Source organism: Jaculus jaculus, chromosome 13, assembly GCF_020740685.1.
Source record: "Jaculus jaculus isolate mJacJac1 chromosome 13, mJacJac1.mat.Y.cur, whole genome shotgun sequence".
NCBI lineage: Eukaryota > Metazoa > Chordata > Mammalia > Rodentia > Dipodidae > Jaculus > Jaculus jaculus.
This window is the reverse complement of record NC_059114.1, coordinates 81,959,542-81,983,620: the sequence shown is the minus strand read 5'-3', so window position 1 is coordinate 81,983,620 and position 24,079 is coordinate 81,959,542. Positions and strand designations below refer to the sequence as shown.

The following is a 24,079-nucleotide window of genomic DNA, read 5'->3' as shown; positions in this document are numbered from 1 at the left end:
CATCACATAAGAACACTTCCTTCGGAGGATATCTACCTTCTAATGGTTTCAGAAATTTCCTCAAAACTCCCATCAGCTCAAACAAATGATTCAAACACATGGACCGAAGTTTAGGTGCATTTCATGTTCCAACTACAACCGCAGGAATGAAACATAAATTTAGATTTTGCATGCTCTTATAGGAGAAGACAAGCCCACAGATTCAGGTCGATTCCCCAGGAGATGTAGAAGGTGGCACATTTGTCTGGAGTTCGTTTGCAGCTGCTGAAGGCCCTGGCCTGCCCATTCTCTGTCTTTCTCTATCTCTGGGTCTCTATCTCAAATAAACAAATAAAGTAAAAGTGGATGCTTCACTGGACACTCACCCGAAACCTTAAGCCAGCCCTCACGATTAAATGATGTGTGGAAAACTAGCATCTTTAGCTGAATCCTGTCAAAATCACATTGCTGTTTAAGCAACACTGGGGAGAATTTAGAGCTAGAAAGATAGCACGAAAGCATGGGTAGATGGCCACCTCGAACTCACTGCATCATTTAAAAGGCCAAGTATGAGAGCAACTGAGGGCTGTGAGCCTGACGCCAGCTTGGGCAGATGCAGGTCCACATCTCTGATTAGCTCTGGGCAAGCTCCTCACCCCTCACCCTCTTGAGCCTCATCCTCACTGTGTGGGTGATCAGGGAGCATGCTATACGCAAAAGCCACCCTGACCCAGAGCAAAGTTCTAGCGCCTGTTAGATATCTTGGATGTTACTTAAATTATAGAGCTGATGTAGTGAAAATAGCTACAGTTATGAGAAAAAAAAAATCCATAACAGTATTGCTTTTCTTTTATTTTCTCTTGTTTTCCCCCTGAGTAACTGTTTGACCACAGAACGATATCTTATTTCAGGTATTACGTTGCTGTGGACCGTCTGGAAGGGAAAAGTTATAAGGGCTTAATTTAAAGTCATTGCAGTCAAGTTAATTAACATTTTAATATCTTCCTACATCATAGTAATAAGCCCAAGGCAGTTCCAGTGTGTGTGGGCTGAGGTGAGCAGAAAGCACAGAAGGGAACTAGATAAACTCTAAACAAACTCAGAGATTAGAGGTGGTTAATGCAATAATGACAATATGATTATATCTCTAATACAAGGGAAGTAGAAGATAATTTAGGCAAATTGGATTGTTAACAACTATGGCCAGGTAAGACTGAAGTGCTGATATTATTCCAGCCCCCACCCCTTATTCCAGAAGCATCTATATAATATTCATTAAAGATTGTTCCTGTGTTCATAATACTTTGTGAGAACTCAGAATATTTCCTTAACTGCAAACAAATGCCAGAACTTAATATTTAAAAGGACCAACTACCTTCTATTGCAACTAAGAAACTGTTTTACCACTAATGACTTAACCCTGCAAAGGTATTATTTTGCTCAAATATGACATGGATGTAAGTCTGAATGTATTTAGGAGTGTTGCCATTTAGGACAACCCAAATGGTGGATAAAGGTAATATTTTCCAATATTATGGAAGGTAATGTCTCTCAAATGTTTTCATCACTCTTATTACTTATTAACTTTAAATAGTTTAAATAATTCCCTTTCAATGTTTTCATGTGCAGTACATAGTTTCTTTGTGTTCACTTGTAATAAAACAGAATTATGTAAGAATATAAAAAGTGAAATAAGACTAAGCTTCAAACACATAGTCACAAGTTGCAAAGTTTTCTATGAAGAATATTTTTGAGGATATATATTTATTCTAACTTTGCAGATACATTAAGTAGTGCATACATTAAGTAGTTTTTATTCATTTTCCATATAAATTAATATACTGAACACTCAGAACACTTCTCATTATTTTTCTAAACATGTGAGCTGAGTTGGGGTAACAGCTTAGTGGTAGAACGACTGTGTAGCACATGTGAGGTCCTGGGTTTGATGGCCAGCACTGTAAAAGTCACAACCTACCAACCTACCTTCCTAACTTTTAATAGCATCCAAACTCTATGGCTGAGGAGCCTGATCATAAATCCACAGCTGAGAATAACCAAAAATGCATCAAAGCAGAAATCCATAGGTCGCAGGGAGCTCAACACTAAAGAAACTTCTAACACACTAGCCAAAGCTCAGGGAATAGTGAAAAAGAGGAGGTGGGAAGATTGTAAGAGTCACAGAATGGGAAGGAGTATGCTAAAGCATTGTAAACTGTCCCCTCCCACACAGACTGTCTGGTGTACTCATGACCTCTAGGTAAACACTGCTAACTTTACTGAGGAGGGCCCTTATTAGAATGTGGGGTGGGAAAGGGGTTATAGAAGGATGACATGAAACTAATGTGTCCAGCACTCAACTCGTTAATAGACTAAAGATCATACTTATTAAAAACACTAACTAGCTCATCCTTGAGGGGTGCTGCGCTCCCCCCACGGTACCCGTCAAAATGCCTCACTGGGAGAACCTGGTGCTCTGTAGAGAGTCCCAAGTGTCCACCTTGAATTCCCTGTTTGGAGAGAGACAGCATGTCTGCTTTCCATTGATTTTTATTTAACTAATATTATAATAATATTTTTATTAGAATGTTCTGATTATAAAAATAAAACCTGTTTACTTTAAAGAGAAAATTAAGACTAACTAAATAATTGGAAAAAAATAATATTTACAAAAACGTGGAAAAGAGAGCGCTGGGTCCACATCTTCAGTATAGACAGAAAATGAAAAATAAGAATGAGATATGACATTTTTTCATGTATTTTTCTCATAAAATGATTCACAGATATAAAATCATGCATGGGAATCAGAAGGGCTTTGAAAATTGGGCCTTATGAGTCTACACTACAGGCGTAGTAAGGTTCAGATGGCTGACAGATCAACTGACCAAGAGCAGCTTGGTGGGGGGAAGGCTTATTTTGGTTCACTGTCTCAATGGGAAGCTCTATGATGATAAGGGTAAACGATGACATAAGCAGAGGGTGGACATCACCCCCTGGCCATCATAAAGTGGATAATAGCAACAGGAGAGTGTGCCAAACACTGGCGAGGGGACACTGGCTATAACACCCATAAGCCCGTCGCCAACAATACACCGCCTCCAGGAGGTGTTAAATTCCCAAATCTCCATCAGCTGGGAACCTAGTGTTCAGAACACCTAAGTTCATGGGGGACATCTGAATCAAACCACCACAATTACCTTTTCCTAAGAACTTGTTATGAACTACTACTACTGCTTTAAGGAAACTGATATGGGGGTGGGACTTGCTTTCAGCATGTCAGAACTGGTTAATAGTAGCCAGCATTGTGCTCTATGTTCTGGTGATTTTATTTGCAGGTAATTGCTCAGAAAATGTGTCTATATTTAGTAGGACACAGCTTCCAATAATAAATACCCCTGGAGGCTCTCAAAACATAAATGAAATGCGATAAATAAACCCACTCCCCCTGTGTTATCAGAGAACTAGAATGGGTCACTGTGCATTGTCCATGGTTAATGTGCATTCATAAGCAAGTGAAAGCACAGGAGTCATTTCTTGTTTCTATCCCTCCTTTTCATTTTTTTAATTGAAAATATTGCCTGAGCATAAATTTCTCCAGAAGGGAAATTAATCTCTCATTTAATTTCAGTTATTCATTTCTGTCTTGAATTGTTCCTTCTTTTGTATTGCTGTAGTTTAGGTTCAGAGTTCAATTAGTGAAATTACAGTGTTGTTTTCCTGTGGTGAGTGCCTTTTAAATAAAACAATCTAAACAAGAAACAGCTTTGTGAGTGATTACATTTATCCCAGCATGCATTCTACTTCTCTCTAGTTTGGTCAATTAAAGACATAATAAACTTTTAGGACGCCTATCAGTTCTACAAGCTGTACTATTGAACATCAGGATTAAAACCCCCAGAACAGAGCATTTCAATCACTTTATACAACATATAGCTCATAAGGTCCATCTAACTCAGTGCAAGGAGCTTGTGGATATTGACATTTATTTATTTATTTATTTTTATTCTGGTAGACATGTGCCCCTGAGTAATGCCCTCTCAAGTTTAACAACAAGGGGAAATAATCTAAATTCATATCCCTAGATATCAAATGAGTGAGCTTAAAAATTTACTTTTCTTTGTGAGTGTTCATTTTATCACATATTTAATGTTTTTCAATCTTTATTCTTAAAATATTACCGTATTCTTTATATAATAGACATTAGGGAGTAGGTCCTTCATGAAAACCTCTTATTTTGAGGCAAGTAGCAATTTTTAAAATGCTCACATTACTTTGTTGCGTATGTATTTACTTACTAGTTGCTTATATAATTATTCCACTGTCGTGTAAAAGCTTCAGGCCTGAGACACATAGGTTATTGTAATCACTGCATTTTTGTTTGTTCATCATAACTCACTGGAAAATCAGAGTTGCTTGACATATTTCTACTACACAGTGGGGTAGTGGAAGGGTTTCAGTTTTCTCTTGTACTATTGCACCCTTGAGTATGTTATTTCAGAGAACTTTGGAAAAGGTAGCACAAATTTTAAGAGTGAGAGTAGCGTTCATATGCTAGACAAAGATGCAATGATGAGAAAATTAGATGAAGTGTTCTTTTCCATGTGAATGAAACTTGGACTTTATTCTAGGTAGTTATAAACTATATGAAAAGAAAGCAGTATCAACTAGAGGCCAATTAAATTTGTTTCCTTTGACAAACTATGATGAATAGCTTTACATGGGATGTTTGTATTACATTAAAAGACCAAGCCAGGTGTGGTGGTGCATGCCTTTAATTTCAACTTTTAGGACACTGAGATAGGAGGATCACCATGAGTTCAAGGCCACCCTGAGAATACATAGTGAATTTCAGGTCAGCCTAGGCTAGAGTGAAACTCTATCTCAAAAAAAAAAAAAAAAAAAAAAAAAAAAAAAAAAACTAAAGAAGTAAACAAATGCCCATCTTGATTATGATGCATATCTACCAGTAGAACACCTCCAAATAAAATAATTCCATACTGCACAAATCTCAAATGTTTGCTTCTCTGTTTTCCTATACATACCTACAACCCCACAAATATTAGGATCAATTTGATGTTCTGTGCTATTTTTTTTCAAATGCGTGTTGTCCTAAACATGTGACTCAAAACTACAGGTTTCCATCTTTGTAAAAACACAAAACAAAACAAAAATCATATTCTATCTGTGTTTTTGTGTCTTCATTCTCACCACCTGCATATTCTACTTCCTAAATGCATCAAAATGATGATGAGCAGGAACAATTAACTTATGAATATATTGATATTTATTTATCCATTTTCATGTGATGTTCTGCCTTACCCCCAATTCATTAAGAAGGATGTTGTGATCCTCTTCTACATGGTTTCAGGTAAACAGTTGGATTATTAATTTACTAAAAATTATCAAGTCTATATCTTATCTCTATTAGAAAATCTCAACTTATTCCAATTACTATGTATGAAAGCTCACACTGGTCCACATATTTAATAATATTTTAGTAATAATCTTTCCAAAATGCATCTGTTGGACTTGGGAGATGGCTCAGTGGTTAAAGACACTTGATTGCAAAGCCTAATGGCCTGTGTCCCATTCTCCAGATACCCACAAAAAAGCTAAATAGGCAGATTTGTGTGCAGCACCAATAGATACTGGCATGTATCCAAATGCGCTTACACACACACACACACACACACACACACACACACACACAAACAGAAATGTAGAAACCAAAATAAATAGAAGTGTACTTGTTAGTGGTAAGCAATATAGCCAGATGACATCCTAACTTGAATTCATATTTTCTTATTAATAATGGGTTTACTATAGTTTAAATTATGATGTTATCTTACCTAAATCAACAGTGAGCAAGCATGCACTTCCTGAGTTCAGAGAAAATTCTTGTGATTCTATCATGATATCCAAAACTCTAGTAGGGAATAAGTGTCATCTGGATTTGTCACACTGGAGGCAATAAGACTGAGTAGATCAGGAGCTCAAGGGCATCTGAGCAGTGTTTTAGCAAAATACACTGGAGGCTACAAACAGCAAATAAATAATAAATAAATAAATAAAAAGTCATTCTAAGCAGAGTTCCCAAAACAGAAACTCTCCCTGTACCTCTCCTAAGGACTGCCCTCTTTATCCCAGTGTTAAACCATATTTGGGCAATTTTATTAATGAACCCACAGAAGCTATGTGTCATGTCAAATATGAAGATAACTTTCAACATCACAACAAAATGGGTTAAATACTGAGATGAGTTTCTCACTAGAAATGTTAGGCTAAAAACAAGATGGCAAATTTAAAAATCACTTATCAATATTTTAAAATTCACTTACATAAATGTATAGAGAAGAATTGACTTAAGGGGATCAATGAGTGTTAATTGACCACATACCTAGGTAAGCCAACACTATAGTACATTTGCTAAACTAAGATAATGAAATAATAGATTCCTTTAATGGAAGGAAACTGTCTAAATCAATTTACTTCCCTGCACTGTGTGTAACACACTTAGGGTTTATTTGCCTTGGAGTGTCCATAGTTTTTGTGTAGAAAATATAAAACCAAATGAACAAAAGCTATAACAAGATGGTGAAGGTGTTTAGAGACAGAAAAAAATTTTTAAAAGGTCATATAACCTGGTGATATATTTCCCAAAGAAAAGGAAAACTATTAAGGAAGAACAGATATTACTAGATCCAAAAGTTCTCACTCTACTTAAAAAATTAAAATTCATTGTGATATATTGATCTTTATTACAAAATACTATACACCAAAAACCCTTTGTGTACAACTTCCTACTTATAAATTTGAATGGAATTAATTCATATAGGCAACAAGAACACACCTTTCTCTGTAAGCAATACCTCTTCTGTGTAGATGAAGCATATGCTTACATTCTCTTTGTCTGCCCAAAGACTGGCCTACATATCTATACGTGATATAGTCTCAGTTTCCTTGCTTTGGAATTTTATGTAAATAGTGTTCCATGACAGTTTGCAAATTTATTTTATTGTTGTGGTTTCAAATGCCTTTTCTTTAATTTTGTGTGAAGATGAAGTCTACTCCTTTTTTAAATATTTTTTGTTATTTTTATTTGTTTATTTGAGAGCAACAGACAGAAAGAGGCAGCTCTTAGAGAGAGAGAGAATAGGTACACCAGGGCCTCCAGCCACTGCAAATTCCAGACGCAGGCACAGCCTTATGCATCTGGCTAACGTGGGTCCTGGTGAGTCGAGCCTTGAACCAGGGTCCTTAAGCTTCACAGGCCAGCACTTAACCGCTAAGCCATCTCTCCAGCCCTACTTTTTTTTTTTTTTTGTATTTGTATACAGTTGCTGTTAAAAAAAAAATGATTCGCCCAATGTCTCTCTCTGCTTTCAAATAAATAAAATATATTTTTAAAAAGTTGGATGAGGGGATAGTTCGGTGGTTAAGATACTAGCTTGGAAAGACTGATGGTCTGAGTTTGAATCCCTATTGCGCATGTAAAGCCAGAGAAACTAAGTGGTGTGTGCATTTGCATTTGAAGTCTGTGTGCAGTAGCTAGAGACCCTGGCGTGTACATTTTCTCCCTCTCTTTCTCTCTCTTTCTCACTCTCTCTCTGTCTTTCTCCCTTCTTCCCTCACCCCCTTTCCCTCCCTGCAAATACAAAATGAAATTCTATTAAAATAGAAGTTTACATGTACATATTGCTGTGGGTTGGCACTGTGTTATTTTGTGTTCATTGCCTATTATGAGCAGCACTGTGGTGGATAGATATTATTTTGTATATACCATGTTTCTCCTTGTCTTTATGTCTTAATGATTATTATTTTGGGCCTTAGGCCCTTTTTATTGTTTACAATTTTTTTTTTTACTCTTTTAACATTCATATCAATGCATAGTCTAAAATGTGAAATTAAATATATAATATCATCACCCACAAGTCATTGTTGCTTATTTTTACTCCCCTAAGACTGTGCAAGATAGAATTCAATTAATTCTCTTGAAAGTCTTTTAAAAAACTTACTAAATATATTAAAACTACTTGCAAGAAGTTGCAAAACTGTTTAAAAATGAAGTTCGTTTACATTGATTTTTGTTTTCTCCAAGGTTCTTAGGCATTGTCTGTGCAAAACCCCAAATTTCTGATATTTTCTCTCTGAATTAGTTTCTTTAGTTAATAATCCTTTGATAGAGTATGTTTATTTATTTTCTGAAAATATTATTATTTTGCCATTTCTGATAGCTTTTTATTATGGATAGAAGTGGACATGGGAGGGTATTTTCATTTTCTCTCCTGGCTCTTTCATTTCATTATTGCATAGTTTTCTCTGTTGCTTTGAGGACATAAGAGAGCTTACTGTCTGTCCCAATCTTGAATGTGTTCCTACTTTTTTACTACTTTTGAGATTTTACTTTTGTTCTTGATCTTGCGATTGCTCACTCTGATTTATTTAGGCCTTGGAGGATTTATTGAGTTGCTTACAACTGTGTATCTACAGCCTTAACTAGCACAGTAGTGCAGCTTTCTACACAGATATTGTTTAATTAAAAGAATTTGAGGATATGATTGAAAAATATCAGCAAAAAGGGATAAAAAGAAACACCGAAACATCCACTCTTTCTAGTCAGTAAGGATTACACAAGGCTACTTAAAATTACCATTTGATATTTCTTGTGATTAAAATCATTCAAATTCTGCATCTTTAAAAGATTATTACACTCTTCCATAAAATTTGTGAATATTTAAGATAAAAGTGAGGACAATGTTGGAATTGCTAATTACCGCTTTTCAGATATTTTCTCTTCAAATAATCATGATTTCTAATAAATCACATATGACAAGATAAATATTTAAAAATTACTCTAAATTTCTCTGAAGGTGCTGGGGAGACGACACAGTGGGTAGGTAATGTGCCCATTCCTCAAGCCTGAGTACCCAAGTTCCACCTCCAGAACCTACGCAGAACAGAAGCCAGCAGACACGGAATGTTTCTGTCATGACCGCATACTGCCTGTGAGATGGGCAGGCTCCTGTCCTTCCAGTATACAGTCGGTGAGAAGCACAGCAAAGGCAGGAGAATTTTCCAGAAGCCAGCAGTAAGCATTAAAAAGAACAAAGGCAGAGAAAGACCCAGAGAGGGAAATCGTGCCCAAAGGAGGTGTATAGCGGAATCTGGGACTGGGGGTGTCCTCTGCTCTCCACATGCGCACCATGGCATGTGCAAGTCTTCACAAGCATGCGAGTAACGTGTACATCTGCACATGTGAGCAAACAAATTAAAATTTGCTACAGATAGCAAAAAAAAAAAAATCAATTGCTTACATATTTACTTATGTAGCAGCAATGCCTCTTAAATTACATTGCTTGTGTCATCGATGTGATGTCTACAGATTCTTATTGTAATCTCTCATTATTGTAATTTTTGCAGGAGCCTGCGTGTTTTCTCCTTCCACTCGATGCTCTCAATTGCAGTCTGTGCATTTCTTCTTGCTCTCTCCATTTTCATGAAGTCTCCCTTTGGTCACATGCATCTCTCTTGACATCACAGCTATGCATTTTATTCTATTGGTGACTTGTCGGAGGATAAGTGTAAAATCTGTCTTTTTCCAATTATGAGAGTTGTTCTATAAATTCTTTAGGGCATGCTCATGTGGAACTGTGTGGCCATAACTTCTATGAACGTGGCCCATTTGGACTTGATGTATTACATTCCCTTTAGAAGTGTCTCAAAGCTTTCCGTGATGCAGTTTTGTTTATAATCTCCACACTACCCTTGCCTGCGTGCATTCTCTCACAAATGCTCTGCATGAAGGTCATTTATTAAATTACAAACTAAACAATAAGATGCCAACTACTTTTTCCAAAGGTGGAGTATTATTTTTTTCTCTCTCTCCATACAGAAACTATATGGAATAGATAATTGGAGCCTGGTTATCTGACAAAGAGGAATGTTGCACTAAAATAATCCTAATTTACAAATAACCTGCATGCAGTGATCAAAGAAGCCATGACTTGTAGTATTAACGCAGGATCTTTTCCTTAGACAATGTTAAAAAACAAAACAAACAAAAAAAACAGTCCTCCTTTTACAGTTGAGAATTTATTGCAAGTCTGTAAACCTATTTAGTTACCTATGAGATTTAAAAAAAAAAAAAAAAAAAAAAAACTTTTAAATGCATGGTCTCCTGAGGGCACCTAATCAATATAACAAGTTCCTGTCTGCCACGTCAACTGGTTTTATTCAGCTTTTAGATCCCAGCTTCTAAAATGCTACATAATATCCACATTACTAACTTAGTCCACACAGCGGATCCAGAGCTTCCCCTGCCGATGCCCAGCTTCTGCAAAGGGTTTTAGGTCTGTTTCCCTTCAGATACCCACTATGAAGATAGTAGCATAAACAATACGTTGGGTGGGCAAATCTTTGTCCAGGACGACATAGGAAAATGTGGTAAGACCCTCTCCCCGTGGTCATGGTTCAGGGTAGCGCTGCCCTTTGATGAGTCTGCATTCCAGGTTGTTTCTCCTGAGTTTGCCATCAGGGAGGCATTCAGCAAGAGCCTCACGCCCATCACAACAGTTACTGTGTCCCTCCTTTCACTAGCCACTTTCATTTATTTTGTACAATAACTTTGACCATAACCTTGTACTTCGCACATTTCATCATGCCATTTCTGCACCAAGTAAACTCAGCAGTAGGCTTCAGGGCCTTAAAACATTTTTGTCTATTCTCCAAATGGTTCAAAAACTTAGTGCAAAATGTACTAAACCTTTCTACAATTAATTACTTTTGTTTACCTTGGATTTACTTCTCTGAGTAATGCATTGGGACAGTTTTCACCTATTTGGAACAAAGTGATTTTTTTTTCAAACATGGAATTACGCTCAGTAACTTTGTCAAACATTTTGTCTCCAAACATTTTTCTCCATAACCTTGCTATATTCTCCCCTTGAGTCAAAAATGTGAACAATTTATTTATGTCTTTCTTCTAATCTCTAAAATCATGATTTCACACTGTCCATCTCAGACTTCCATTCTGAAAATCGGCTTATTCTCAGCATGCCACGTGCTCATTTTCATCTTCACTATTTTCCCCTTCCAGGTAACACTGTCCTCTACACATTCCCACCATTGCAGTCTTCACGCTCTTCTGTCGCTTCCCCCACATCTCTGTGTACTTCTAAAGTTTGTCTGTCTCTCTTCTCTCCCTCCACATGTCCTCTTCCTCCACCATTTTTTTTAAATGAGCATTGTGTTACATTTTGAAAGTCCTGTAATGTCATATTTTCCATTAAGCTTGACTTCATGGCTGCCTTCTATCCATTCACAGGTTAATTGGAAAAGACAATGAGAATTTTCCAATGCCACCTTTCACCTTTCTTTCAAAATTCATTCCAGTTTGATGTTTGCCCTCATTATATTCTCATTCTAAAAATTAACATTGATGGTGGTTAACAGGCAAGAACATGTAGTCTTTCAGTTATTTCTTTATATTTGTATGTTTTTGTCTTATTTTGCTTTTTTGAGGTATGATCTTACTCTAGCTCAGGCTGACTTGGGACTCACTGTCTAGTCCCATAGTGATCCTCCTACCTGTGAGGGGATGAAAGATGTGTGCTACATTACCTGGCTCATTTACTCTTCAATTCCATGTTTACATGCACAGGATTCTCGCTTGCTCCTCCCCCCTCTCCTCTCTCTGGCACATACCACCTTTTATTGTCCTAGTAGTCGTTGAATCACTTCTACTTTGTTCTCAAAAATGTTAGCAAATCCTAAATCTTTATGTTTGCTATTCTTTCTCTCAAGTTCAATGTTAAAATCTACCTTGATTTAAAATAGGTATCCAAAACTCAGAACTATCTCACTCATTAGCCAGAAACCTTTCCTTCTTTCTTCTATTGCCCTGTTTCATTAATTATAATAATTATTATTTAGTAATATTAATGATATAATTATAAGAGTAATAATTTATTATATTACTTTTATATTTAATTATAGAATTTCAACCTTATATTGACATTTTGTTCTAATATATTCTCCCAGTTCATGTCATCCAATCACATCGTTTTAAATAATAGTACTCAGCTTGAATTATACTTTGGGTGTATGAATTTTACAAAAAAATAGGGATAGTAATTTTGGTTTTAAATTAGTAAAAATTAACTGCAATTCACTTTAAGCTGTTGGGGTAGAGTTATGGGAAAAAGAGACTGAAAATTCAGAAGAAAATTTATCTTCAGGCCTGACTTAGCACCAATTCATAGCCTCAACTGGAGCTACATTTTAACAATGACATATTTATATTATTAATACCATAGGAGTAAAATGAGTTACTTACTGTATTTTAATAATTGATGCCAATTTTGGGAGCACATTGTTTACAAGGACTACAAAACTAGCTGTTCTCTATTCTCCAAATGGTTCGAAAATTTAGTGCAAAATGTACTAAACCTTTATACAATTAAGTATTTTTGTCTACCTTCTCTGAGTAATACACTGGGACAGTTGTCAACTATTTGGAACAGAGTGAATTTTCCAAACATGGAATTATTCTCAGTAACTTTGTCAAACATTTTGTCTCCAAAACTAGCATATCAAAGACAGTATCCAAGTTCATCAACACATTTCCAACACATTACTCTGATGAATGCTATGTTATATGTCTCTAAAGTATGAGTAGAACATAAGCAATTCAAAAAATATATTGTTTACAAATGCAGATATTTTAATTATTTTTAAGTTAGACAAGCATGCAATTTGCATTCAAGTCTCTTTTTTAAACTTGCTGCAGGTACTATGTAGAGCAAGGATGAGTAAACCATTTCTCTATGGTTTGGATTCACTTGCAGTAAGTGTAGGTGTCTTCCCAGCCCATGCTCATACACATCTAGATCCCCCAGCTCGTGGCCCATTGGCTTCATTCATGCTCCTCCCTCCTTTATGAGGTCACTACATGTCTCATTCCCCATCAAATATAAAACAGCTCAACAGACTATATTCTGAGCATTTGACATTATGTAAAGTTTGCAATTATTTTAAGCTAATTTTTCATCAATATCTTTTCCTTAGAATATGCTTTTCTGTAACTCCCAAAACACTACTTCATACATAGTAGGTAGAAATTGATAAATATTTATTAAGGAAGTTAGCAAATATACCAGATGGGTCTGCTGAGGTCTTTAATCCCAGCACTAGGGAGGTTGAGGTAGGAGTATGGCCATGAGTTTGGTACCAGCTTGAGCAACACAGTGAATTCCAGTTCAGCCTGGGCTATTGTGAGACCATAACTCAAAAAAAGTACTTATAGTTGGAACTTTATATCTTTATTTATAAAATCCATTATTAAAATAGTATAAAATATACCAGCTTAGAAAAAGATAGCACTGGATTTATACAACATAGCTGAATACATAGTTTATGAGGAATGGTTTAAGTTTGATCCAATGAAAATTACTTCAATAGAATATCCTTAAATGCATCTAGTCATATACTACATTGAATGGTATATATCTTTCTGGGTATGATATTTATCATTAACAGTGTCTATTATACTTGACCAGAAAAAGCAAGAGATAACAAAGAGTAACGTATTGTATTTTTTTCTCAAAGAGCAGGACACTATGACAATGGTATGATATGAGGGGACACATGTTCCTTGAGAAAAGATTATTTTCTTAACTGTAATTTAAGTTTGTGTTTGTTAAACTGGTATAAAAACAAATGTTACTGAAGCATCCTTGTGAATCAGAATGTAACTCAGTGGTAAAGCAGTGGGCACTGGTCCTAAACAATTTGTATTATACTTATGCTCCATGATATATGTACAACATTGCCAGACCATTTAATTAGCATCATGCCATGACTGTGATGATGGTATAGAGACCCCTTTGTATAAAATGTGTGAGCATTAAATGAGATACTACATGTGCCGTGCTTGAAACATTAACTTTCACATATATTTATAAACTATTTGTATTCCTATTGATTTTGCTTAGCACTAACCCATTAGCGATTGCCCTGTCCCAACTGAATGCTTCCAGTGTATCCTAAACAGTAAATGAATTGTTTCCAAATTTGGTTTTATTTTCACAATATTTTTGTTTGTTTTTGATTTTGTTTTTTGATGTAGGGTTTCACTCTAATCCACGCTGACCTGGAATTTACTATGTAGTCTCAGGATGGCCTCAAAGCCATGGTGATCCTCCTACCTCTGAGTGCTAAGATTAAAGGAGTGCACCACCACGCCTGGCTTATTTTCATAATTTTGATATATAATGTGTTTCTTTTGTTTTAGTAATTATCCATGCATCTATTTATCATATATATTGAGCTATTTAATGATGCATCAGTGTTTTCCAAAATGGCAGTGTAGGACTGGAGATATGGCCTAGCTTTTAAGGTGCCTGACTTCAAACCTTATGGACTCAGTTTCGATTCCCCAGTACCAATGAAAGCCAGATGCCATGGTGGTTTATGCATCTGGCATTTGCTTGTGGTCTGTAGAGGTCTTTTTATACCCATTCTCTTTCTCTTAAGTAAGTAAGTAAGTAAGTAAGTAAGTAAGTAAGTAAATAAATAAATAAATAAGATATAAAGAATATTTTAGAACATGGGTGCTTTAAAAATAATATTGTAAAAGTTTTTGTACTGTAAAAAATTATACTTTTACTGACATTCAATAATGAGCTTCTGACATTATAACATGGATGTAGTCGATTCTCTTTTATGTTTACATTTCTCCATATATTACTATAACAAAAATAGATTTCTATTCTGAAGAGAATATATATTTTATATCATACCATTAAAAGTTATTAATTATTATAATTATTAATAGAAAGCTAGGCATGGTGACACACACCTTTAACCCCAGCAATAGGCAGCCAAAGATAGGAGGATTGCTTTGAGTTCAAGGCCACCCTGAGACTTAGTAGTGAATTCCAGGTCAGCCTGGGCTAGAGCAAGACCCTACCTCAAGAAACAAAACAAAACAAAATGTTACTAGTAGGGCTGACAAGATGGTTCAGTTGTTTAAAGAACTTTCTCTACAAGCTTTCTGACATGAATTTGGACAGCCAGCATCCACGAAAAGCTGGACCATAGTGGTCCAATCATGTGTAGTCCCAACACACCTACAACAATAGGAGGCAGAGGCAGGAGAATACTGAAGCTGATGGGTGAGCCAATCTACATTTGTGCAAGAAAAAAAGAAAAAGAAAAGCAAACCAGATCCTGTGTCAAGCAAGTTGGAAGGAGAAGGGAAACACCTGAGGGTATCCTCTGATCTTCACTCATGGTGGTTTGTACCTCATTCACACACACAGATCATACATAGATACAAACTAATTATGATTAAAATACTAAAATAAAGCCGGGAGTGGTGGTACACACCTTTAATATCAGCACTCCAGAGGCAGAGGTAGGAGGATTGCCATTTGAGGCCACCTTGAAACTATATAGTAAATTCCAGGTCAGCCTGAGCTAGAATGAAAGCCTACTTTGAAAAAAAAAAAATAGCTGCTAAAACACTCATCTTTCTTTTAATAAAATAAAATAAAATAATAGTGCCAATCTTCTTTTTCAATTTTCTATTTTTATTTACATATTGTATATTTGGGTGGAATTAGTTGCATTTACTCACTTGATACATTTTGACTCTGAATCCAATACTGTATGATTTAAACTACTTTAAATCTTTGGAGAAAATTTCAACTTCATGAGATCTGAATGGTTATGTGATTGTTTAAGATATTGAGCCCCTGGGGTTTTGTTCACAAAGTCTTTTCCCATCCCTATAGCATGGAAAGTTTCTACTATTTTTCTTCCAGTAGTAGATAAACTTCTGGTCTTACATTGAGGTATTTGATCCATTTGGACTTTATTTTTGTGCATAGAGAGACATATGGATCAAGTTTCAATTTCCTGCTTAGGGCTATTCAGTATGTCCAGCACCATTAGTTGAAGATGATGCGTTTCTCCAGCCTACATTGTTAGGGACTTTCAAAGATTTAGCATGCTAGGTATTTTCAGGATGGATTTTATACAGAGACATTTATATTCCTATTAGATACATAAGATCTTTCTTTTAATAAAGTGAACAATGTTTTATATTTAATTTGTGGTATATATGTGCAATTTTTAGAATAAACCTAATATCAATGAAGAATTGGCCACTGAGGATTTTTTTAATATGCACTCCTATCACACCCACACACACAAACACACACAAATCCTGACAGACTATATACTGACATAATTCTATTGATAAATTAAAATTATGTATAAAATCATTGAACACTTACTCCAGAGGAAGATTAAGGTGAGAAAGCATAGAAATAGTAGCAAAGGAAGACTGTTGCATCAGGCATAACTGCAATGAAAGGTGAGCTCTTCAGTAGAAGCCCTGTCTTCTTGGGCTGAGTCAAACGCAAATACGACGGCACTGTCAAACTTTAACTCAGTTATGGAAAAACTTTCTCCCATTCTTGTTTACCATCCAATAACTTATAAGCCAACAGATGAACATTTTATTTGCATGTAGAATCACACTTTAGGGCATACATGTCTCTGATTGGTGTTACCCCATTATACCCCGAAGGAAAAGAAAAAAAATAAAGCTAGAAATATGTCTCAAGGAATCATTTAGAGGATGCACGGGGAGTTCAAAAGCATGTTGACCTCACTCCAAAGAAATGTTCTTAGCTTTGAAGGTTTAAATTGGATATATCATTCTGAAAAACAGTATTTTCTCTATACAACTACTGCTTTTCTAATGCACATATGTTCCTAATCATAAGTCAATTGGAATTCAGTATATAAAACATTTCAGTCCTAAGAAGAGGACATTATTTGTGCAAATTACCAATTAAGCCAAGGTAAGAGAACTGATTTTTCTTTTAATATTAGCAATTGAAAGAAAGGGCCATTCAAAACAGCTTCTAATCATTTCCAAATATTCATGAATTCATACCTTGTTGATACCAAATAATTAACTGTCATCAGAATAAAGTATTGTATTACCTCATAAAAGGGCAAGATTTCTCTCATCTATGACTTGTTTACATAATGTTGATTAAATGACTGTTAATCAGTTGCATTTACCCCCAAATTTATGTTACTCCTCATCAAGATGACAGATTTTAAATTCAGCCATACTTTGCATTTTATTGATATTATGAATCTTAAATCAAATGAGGCTCACATACCAGAAAAATACATCAATTAAAACATCATTGGGGGCTAGGGAAATGGCTTAGTGGTTAAGCCTTTGCCTGTGAAGCCTAAGGACCCTGGTTCAAGGCTCAATTCCCTATGACACACATTAGCCAGATGCACAAGGGGGCACAGGCATCTGGAGTTTGTTTGCAGTGGCTGGAGACCTTGGCACATCCATTCTCTCCCTCTCTCTCTCTCTCTCTCTCTCTCTCTCTCCCTCTTTCTTTGTCACTCTCAAACAAATGAAAGTGAAAATAAAACCATAAAGCATCATTGGATTATCAGTTACTAACCTAGTTCCTGATTGAAGCAGAACAAGAAACTGCTAAAAGGACATTGCTTTTTGATCCATGACTCTCTAAACTCAAGGTCAACCTGGCAGCTGTTCACTGCCTTCCTAATGCAAAATCAGAATTTGCATCAAATGGGAAAATGGTTAGATAAAACAAAATAAAATAGAAAATTCAAGAAGAGACTAAGCTGAGAGACTATTGTGAATGGAATATTCAAAGTAAAACTAAACAGAACACATTGTTTTTCCAAAATTCAATGTTATTTTTGAGAGGTCATGAAGTACACTCTCATGTCCACAACAATGCAGAACAATTACTGCAAGCTAAAATCACCTGTCACTCATATCACATTATACCCAGCATTTCATGATGCTAGTTCCTTTGGGATTACAAAAAAATAAAATAAAATAAGACCCTCATTAACAGAGTGATAAGTACTTGAGTGCTGTGCCAACATTTAACTCATGTCTGCCAGTCGAAAAAGGAAAATGTTCTTTATTGATTGGAGAAAGGATCTTGTCTGAAGATAATTGAATCTGTGTCTTTCATTGACATAATACCACCTCCGGAAGAAAGACATGCTCAACTTAGAAAACAATGGCAATATGTAAGAGGCCAATAACTATCCTCACTCAAGTATAGGTCCTATTGACTTGAGAGAAAATTCTGACTGCCTGTGAATCAAAGGATTATAGATCATGTGGTCCATTTAAGAAGCTGAAAATTCTCTTTAAATAAGAAACTTACAAAGAAGTAGGACACAAGAAATACAGAACAAAAGTCTCCGAGGAAAAAGATAGAGGTAGAAGTGGGAGGGGTGGTCCAACAAATTATGTATATATATATATATATATATATATATATATATATATATATATATATATATATATATGAAATAATATCAAAAGCATTTAACAAGAATATTTAAGAAGGGTATATTTGCATAACCCCTGCTAAGATTCTGGACAAAGTAGCTCTGTCTTTGGAATGATACCATATTGTAACAACATTTAAATAAAATCATCAAGTAGAAGTGGCTTAAAATCATCTGTTGTTCAGAAATGGAGTGTCATAATGTGCATATATATGTACAAACAAAAAAGCACACAGCTTGAGAAGGTACTCAGCAGCAGAGTATCAGGATACTATAGCCATGGACACCAGGAAAACATGATACACATCAGTAAATGGTGAAACAACAGGAAGTGAGGCAAAGCCAGACGTCACGAGAGTGAAGGTTCTCAGGTGAGAGACATTCTCCTCTTCTAAATGTTGCTTGCAGTCAAACTGAGAACTCAGCTTGGTCTGTGCTTTTCTTTTTTGTTTTTTGTTTTTCACACTGTGACTACACTAAAAATAGGCTTGGTAAAGTTGTGGGGATGAAAGAATGATTCCTTTGAGCATACAAAGAACTGTTACAAGATACATTTTAGGTTTTAAAAGTACAGACAAACAACATTTTAAAGGAAGTTTCCAATAAAATGGACCAAGAAGAACTGGATGAGAATATGGAGATAGTGTCCCAGAAGGGCTTTAATATACTAACAAGAATGTTCCTATGCTCATTTTCACAGATGTGCTAATCATGAGGTAAGACAGAAGAGGATGCACACTTGTGGGGAGTCCATGAATGAATAAGAATTAAGAGTATAGGGGTGGATGTGACCCCCTTAGGAAACATCACACCGATGAGGCCAGGAGCAGGTATGGACATGGTAAGACCTGGAACACTGGAGACTCAGGGTGGATGCATTGGACACACAGGGACATCTAGATAGGTTGTTATAAGAATAAAAGATCATGATTACAAGACTCCAGTGGGGCAGCAACTTTTCAGGTGGTGAATATCAAGTAGTTATTGCTTAGGATATACATTTTATCTGTAGATGTCTTCTGTGTGAAGCACTTGGAGTTTGGGGAACATGTAGTACCAGCATGTTGTGGATCACCACAAAGCTGTGATTCTTAAATCCAAGCACACCGCATCCAAACACTGACATTTAAGCAGCTTTCCTGAGTTATTCAAACAACTACTAAGAATCAAAATCCTTCAAAGTTGATTGAGGCTCACCATCGCCTATCATACCTATCAGTAAACTTTAAGATGGAAAGATAATGCCAAAAGATATCTTGAGGGAAAAATCAACATCACTAACACCAAAGTTGTCTAATATACTAAAAGCATTCTATAAAAAACACTACATCGAATAAAAGGTTTAAAAGATTAAAATGTCACAGTGTTCTATATCCTGGGATTTCGGCTTGGCCTCACGCTGGGTGGTACTTGTGTCTGAGGGATGGATGCACCACCACATTTACCTGCTTTGCCACAGGAATGCAGTATAACAGAAGTCACACCTTTCTCCCTGGAGCCCAAGGTCTCTCATTTGCTCCAGACTGACTCTCACATCTAGAATGGCCACTGACCTGGCCACCCTACCTTCTCAATCAACTCTGTCCAGATACACCCATGGGCACCAATGGTAGCATGGCCTCTCTGCTTTCTTACAGCACAGCGGTTGGTTCATGAAATGATTCATTTTGTGTCAAGTGGAGGGTGTTTTTGAAAGAGAGTAGCATGTAAGTGGACAGCAGACCACTGTATACCTAAGCAGATGAGAGTCCATATTGGGCATATGCATGCCTTATATACTCTGAGCAAGATATGGCTTTTGCCTTCTTGAAATTATAGCTCTTGTAATTATGAGCACTAGGCCTGATCATTAAGGCTATGTTATGGGAGCAAGATGGCCTCGCAAGGCAAGCCTCTTCCTGAGGATTTATGGGGAGTTTATCCACTAATGGGTTGGAGAAACCCACAGGGCTCTGCTCTTTCCTAAGCACACATAAGTGTTTAACATTTGCTGGGTGGTAGAAATATTTTCTTCAGTAGCATAACTGATTATAATTTGCACACAGTCTTGAAAGTTACCTTAATTAAACTAGTTGATTCAGCAAACTAGACTTGAGTGGGATCCATCTCACTCTAGCTTAGGAAGACCTGAAATACATTATGTAGTTTCAGGCTGGCCTTAAAATTACAGTGATCTTTTTACCTCAGCCTCCCAAAAGGTGAGATTATAGGCACGTACTACCATGCCCTGGAAAGAGATGACAGAGAGAGAAAAAACACATCTGGGCTTCTAGCCACTGCAAACAATCTCTAGATGCATGTGCCACTTAGTGCATCTGGTTTTATATGGGTACTGAGGAATCAAACTCCAGTCATTAGGCTTTACTGGAAATTCCCTAACCACTGAGAAATATTTTCAATAAATATTTTAATGCATAGACCAAGCCTTTATTTTTTTTTTAATTCTATGTGCTGAACAGCCTGACAGATCATTAAATACCTATTGAAAACTTTGGAAGATTTTTATCTTTATTTAACTTCTTAATTCATGATGAACTTTACTGTATGTACATATAACATGCTAGTCATATTCTCATTGAGTTTTATGTTTATATCCCCTCTTCCCTGCCTCCGTTCCTCTGAGGGCTCTCCTCAACGGGATTACTGGTATTCAGTGCGGAGTCATGAATGTATCAGTCAGTCTCAGGATGAGGAGATCTCAGGATGTTCCCTTGTGGCTTTTGCCTTATTCCTCACCTTCTGCAATGCTTCCTGAGCCTTACTTGGTATGTTTGAAGTCTCCATGTAGTGCAGAGCTCTCTGCAACCTCTGAATTTCTGCCTTGATGAGTTTTGATTCTTCTCAGTGTGTGTCACCCTCTACATATTTAATATAGCTGATTCACCATATATTTTTAGTACTTAGGAATCTTAGCATATCAACATGATTTAAGAATTAATGGCAACCAAAATGCAAACAAATCCTATCTAAGATCAATAACATACTATAGATGTGAACACGTATCTTTCAGTGCATTGTAATTCAGTTATACCTACACTTCTCAAGTTTCCAATACTTTATGGATGCTTTAAAATTTTAATTTGGTTAATGTTCATATAAATAAATAATGTTAAATCTCACATTTTTGTTGTTAACTGAGAAATTAAAGCATTGTAATGTGTATAATTAAAATCACCTCAATCACATAATATTATATTTCAATACTTAGCTCTATTGCCTTAATTTAATTGTAGTTTCCCATTACATCTTCTTTTGCTGGCATAGAGGATGTGATTTTTACTATACTTTGCTAAACCAGCTGAAATTATTCTTCATGATGAAAATGAGACAACCTAACTATTTGATTATTTTACATAGTGTATGTACAGTGGCAAGTAGCTACATATGAAAAATATAATATCCTACATCAGCAGTAATGTAAACTCAACTCTGGCCTCCTACCAAAGTTCTGTACTTTAAGCTGTTGTATCTGTCAGAGACCCCCAGTCCTTCAGATACTATAGTAAACATACTATCATGAATGCTGTCTCTCATTTTTAGTTTATTTGAATTTGGCCTTGGAATTATGAACCCTCTGTACATAGGAGACAGGAATGGGAAAAATAAAAATTTAGACTGCAATATTTTCACTCTTGACCCAACAAGACTGAAAAAGGACAATCTATAATAAAATAAATTTGGTTATGTTCCAAATGGTGTCAACAGAAAAAAGGAATTACAACAAGAGTTGTCAATGGGATGAATGTAAATGTTATTGAAAATCATGTTACTTCCTTGTCAAGTCTGATGATATACAGAAACCAATAAAGGTTTATGCCAGTATCAATCCACCCTCTGTACCCCACAGCCAGTGTGGTGCTCAATTGCCTTGGCAAGCTTGTGATGACTCATGAGTCACTACAGCTTCAGTGCCAGAAAATAAACTTGCACTTTAACCTACATATTTGAAAATATTCAATGAAGATTTTCAGTTGCCAAAACATCTTTACGTTCTGCTTTCAACGTGCTATGCATGCATTTATTCATATCTTGGCTTGTTACAGAAGGGATTAAATATGACCAAAATATAGGCATGTCAAAATAAAATATAACTTGGCAAGACAGAGTGTGATTACAATGTTGGGTGGCATGGAGGAGGTGATTTTAAAAAAAAAAATAAAAGTAGAGGAAGAATTGGAATGAATCTCCTTATAAAATCTGTAAGTCAGCTGCTTTGCAGACTCTGCCTACCTCATTCACAGGTTCCTGTCAGCCATGGTCAACCCTACCTTGCTCTTTGACATTGCTGTTGATGGCAAGTTCTTGGGCCGCATCTCCTTCAAGCTGTTTGCAGACAAAGTTCCAAAGACAACAGAAGATGTTCATGCTCTGAGCACTGAAGAGGAAGGATTTGGTTATAAGGAGTCATGTTTTCACAGAATTATTCCAGGATTCATGTGCCAGGGTGATGACTTCACACGCCATAATGACACTGGAGGCAAGTCCATCTATAGGGAGAGATCTGAGGCTGAGACCTTCATCCTGAAGGATACAGGTCCTGGGATCTTGTCTATGGCAAATGCTGGTCGAAACACAAATGGTTCCAAGTTTTTCATCTGCACTGCCAAGATGGAATGGTTGGACAGTAAGCATGTGGCTTTTTGAAAGTTGAAAGAATGCATGAACCTTATGGAAGAAATGGGATACCTTAAGTCCAGGAATGGAAAGACGAGCAAAAAAGTCACTATCCCTGTGGTGGTTTTATTTGTTTGTAGTTTGCACCTGCATATACCTGACTGGAGGCATTGTCACTCGGTGGATCTTAAGGTGTGGTGGTGGGTTTCAGATTTCAATCTAAAAATATTCAAAGTGTGCCTAGCTAGAGTTCCTGAAGTGTGCTCTATTGTGTGACATTTGGCTTGTGATTTTCTCTCTCTCTGCTTGGTCCTGTGAAAGCAGGCCAGCTTCTTCTGCCATTATGGAACTTCCCCTGGATCTGCAAGCTTCAATAAACCACTTCTTCCATAACTGTGGTTGGTCTGGAAGTTCATCTCAGTGAACCTGAAGCTGTCTGCTATAATTGCCAACTGTGGACAGCTCCAATATGCTTGACTTGTTCCATCTTAACCACCAGACCATTCCTTCTGCAGCTCAGGAGAGGACCCTGGACTCCTCATCTGCTCGCCATATCCTGTACTCTGTGCTCTCACTGCGGTGCCTTGGGGTTCCACATATTCCTTATTCTCCTTCAAGTCTAGCTGCTTTGCAGAGCTAAGTTTATGATTATGAATAAAAACTAAATACCAAAAAAAAAAGAAAAAAAAAACCGGAAGTCAGCCAGGAGTGATGGTGCACGCCTTTAATAACAGCAGTCTGGAGGAAGAGCTAGAAGGATCACCAGGAATTCAAGGCCACTCAGAGACAACATAGCCAATTCCAATCACCCTGAGCTAGAGTGAAACCCTACCTCAGGGGGGTGGGAAGACTGGAAGTCATACATGTATACAAAGGAATAGGTTCATTGACTGGCAGAAAATATATAAAACTAGTAAAATCAACATATTTGCTGGATGTATTTTACATATTTGTACATTCCTGAGTACACATGTCTTCTTTTCTAGAGTAAGAAACGTAACCATGTATGGGCTTATCTTAAAAATATGATATGAAGAGAGAAGTTGATATAGCTCTGCTTATTAGGCATGTGTGTGACTCAAATGAACTGAACACTGTTGTTAATTCT

The 24,079-nt window shown here is 36.4% G+C and overlaps 1 pseudogene; it reads left to right on the top strand.

Annotated features, from left to right (window-relative positions):
* Positions 1-22,611: 22,611 nt before the first annotated feature.
* Positions 22,612-23,611, top strand: LOC101605858 (annotated as a pseudogene).
* The last annotated feature ends 468 nt before the right edge of the window (positions 23,612-24,079 follow it).